At 43.5% G+C, this 3,335-nt stretch overlaps 1 pseudogene across 1 annotated transcript; it reads right to left on the bottom strand.

The window, feature by feature from the left end:
- Positions 1-1,289: 1,289 nt before the first annotated feature.
- LOC308697358 (putative nuclease HARBI1) lies at positions 1,290-2,314 on the bottom strand (annotated as a pseudogene). Its single transcript has one exon. The product of its transcript is annotated as a putative nuclease HARBI1 (transcript).
- Between the last annotated feature and the right edge of the window lie 1,021 nt (positions 2,315-3,335).

The raw sequence follows: 3,335 nt of genomic DNA on the forward strand, positions 1-3,335 counted from the left end.
CCATGCAGGAGGAGCAGCGTTTGTCACTGCGTCGCTTTTCAGCGCGAGCTGTGTGGAGAAGCCCATTTCCACCTCTATTGCGTTGGAGAAGCAATCCCGCGAAAATACATGTTTCACACTCACGGTCTTCCAGGCCAAGTGCATGCAAACACTGGCGCCTATTTTCCAAGTCTGCTGGAAAGTTATGCAGTCCAGCAGTGCTGTTGCACCCAGCAACACTACACCTACGTACCCTCCTGACCACTGTACACAAATAAATCTACACTAGCTCATACCAAGGGCGTGGTGAGCTCGTACCAGGGGCGTGGTAGAGCTGGAACCTGCTTCCGTCACCTGCCACCTTTTACGTCACTTGCCACCGCAACATCCAATAGGAAAATTCAACTGCAGTAGCCACCGTTCAACCTTAAGAGGGCAGCACTCAGACGTTTTTACACCATATATTGTAAAATCAAAACACTTTATACCCAAATGTCAAAAAAGTTACTCGAATCAATGAACAGCACTAATAAAGCCTCATTCTTACAAATCATTAAATAAAAAAAGTTGGTTTAGGGTTTAGTTACCCTTTAAAGAAGACAAATGCTGTTGCACGTAGGGAGCGTTTCAAGACTGGTGGTGGACCCCCAGAAAGACCAGAGACCGATGACCTAGGAGACTTGTTGACTTCGATCATTGATAGCCAGCAGCCCCTTGAAGGTATCCCTGATGATGATCATTTGGACAGTTCAGATGGGGCCCCGTTCCAATCCTCATTTGGTAGGCCACATTATTTCAATATGTGCCATCATTAAACTGCAGGGAATATATATTGTTGTCAGTCCTTTCTTGCAGTCCTATAACCAGAAATATTTCATGAACTGAACTTTTGAATACATATTGTTCACTAATGCTGCAATATAATTCTTTTCAGATGATCACCAGAGCTTGGAGGTCCTGAGACAGGTTGAAAGTCAGCCCACTACAGCTGCAGCAGCCTGGAGGGAAGATGGTGTCACTAATTCTGGCCAGATGAGAAGGACCAAGAGGCTGACCATGCACGAGAAACTGGCCATGGAATTCCATGAGCACAAATTAAAGTATTTAAAAGATGAACATGAAATGAAGATGAAAATACTTCATGTTGAGTTAGCCATGAAGGAGGAAGAGAGAAACATGAAGTAGCAGCAGTACCAATGTTCTACTGAAACCAACACCAGTTCAGGGTCCCGATATCTCAATTTGTGAAATAAAACTTTTGTTCACCATCAATCTGTGGCAATTGTTGTCTTCGATCATCTGAGGTAACTTTATTGTGAGAAGTGCCGCAAAGCAAAAGCATCTCTGCACGCCAGTCCATACCTGTCATTGTCTGGCTCAACCATGGGAAGATCTGGTTCATCCCTATGTTCCATTTGAGGATCTGGGCAGCCATGCTGTTTGAGGTAATTGTGAAGCACTGCTGTTGCAATTATGACAATACAGCATCTTCTTGGTTCAAAGCGCAATGTGTTTCTGAGACACTGGAAACGACTCTTCCATACACCAAACATGCGCTCCACTGTACCTCTGGTACGGATATGAGATTGGTTGTACCGCTGCTGCTCAGGTGTGACTGCATGAAGGTAAGGGGTGAACAAGAAGTTGGTCTGTGCATACCCACTGTCACCAAGTATGATTCCACTATGTTGACCACCTTCAAACTGAGCGTACAGACAGGAGTTCTGGAAAAGTCATGAGTTGCACCTTTCCAACATGCAACAATGTTGGAGAACTGCATAGTGGGAGTGCACACACTTTGTACATTTATTGAGAACCAGTTTTTACGATTTCTGTACTCCTCAGAATCTGCAGTAGAGGGACACTTTATTGGAATATGACATCCATCAATACAGCCAATGACTCCAGGGAAGTTTCCATATTCAAAGAACTCCACCTTGTAGTTGGCTTGGCCAGCAGCATCAGGAAACTTGATGTAGTCGTCCTTCAGTTCACATATAGCTTTGCACACTTTGTGGACTATTTTGCACACAGTTGGTTCACTTACGCCACACAAATGGCCTGTTTCATGATGGAAGGTTCCACATGCTAAAAACCTTAAGGTGATCAGTACTTGTAGCGAAGGAGGGATAGCCATTCCCCTAAAAGAATCAGATGAAAGCCTTGTCTCAAGCAGACTAATTATGTCTGCTGCAGTTGCTTTGTACATGCGAAAACGGTCATGAAAGTTGATGTCATCAAAATCATTCAGTGGGTTGCTCCTGTCCATAACCACTCTTCTGTCTGGTCTACATGGAGCTCTTTCATCATCATTAAAATAGTCCAGGTAATCCATCTTCCTCTATTGCTAAGGTCAATCTGGAGGCCAACATCAATTAATCTGAAGTTAAACCTGCCTCTGGCCAAGTTTAGTTTAAGCCTTTACTTAAATCTAGACTAGTTCTAATCAGACTTCTGGAAATCAGACTTTGTAATTCAGGACTAGGGAAAGTCTGAGACTATTTTAAACCATGTCTGAGAAATTCAATTTCAGTTAGTCCAGCTTAAATCTCCAATTTAGTCTATGATTAGTCTTAATCAGTGTCTGGGAAACCACCCCTAAGTGATTGTGTGTAATCAACAGGTGGGGACCAATATAGTCCTGGACCTGGCCTGTAGACCCGTTCGCAATTTGTTGTTGGGGGAATTTCTCACTTGAACTGAGTTAATGGGTCCCTAGACATGAAAAATCACAGAGGTGCTTGTCCGCCATAGTGCCACGAATTACGTAATGGTCAAATAAAAAATGGCCGCCATCGAATGATGATGAAAATCCAACTTCTTTGTTTCTGAATGTTTATACACATGTAATACCTCTATTTTGACTAATTATGGTATGTTGAATTCATTTCTGCAATTGATATGACCATATTGGGTTATTGTGACCTTGAAAGGGCATGGTCAAGGTCGTAGAAAAGAAAAGAGCAGCAAGAGCCTTCTCACAACTTTCAACGGGATTGGTTCATGTTCAAGCTACCAGACAATCAGATCTGCCCACAGTCTTCCTGCTAGCTATGATGTGAAATGCTCAGAAGATGGAGAGACACCCATAACAAGTACTTTTACAAGGGAGGATATTATGGCAGGCATGGACAACTCCGATTATGCTGATAAATCATCACTTTCTGGTACCAAGGGTTCACACTATGCAGCATTAGTACTGTGTACTGTTCTAAGATGCCACAGTGAACAGACCCCTTCATAAGCCTCCAGTCTCAAGCACAGGATTAAGCCATGCTGATCCAATCCTGCAGACAAAGTTGCCATGCCAAGAGGTACCTCACCATGCCAAGCCAGTGGTCCTGTCCTGCTACCAG

This window comes from Scardinius erythrophthalmus, assembly GCF_964197995.2.
Source record: "Scardinius erythrophthalmus genome assembly, chromosome: 10".
NCBI classification, from domain to species: Eukaryota; Metazoa; Chordata; class Actinopteri; order Cypriniformes; family Leuciscidae; genus Scardinius; species Scardinius erythrophthalmus.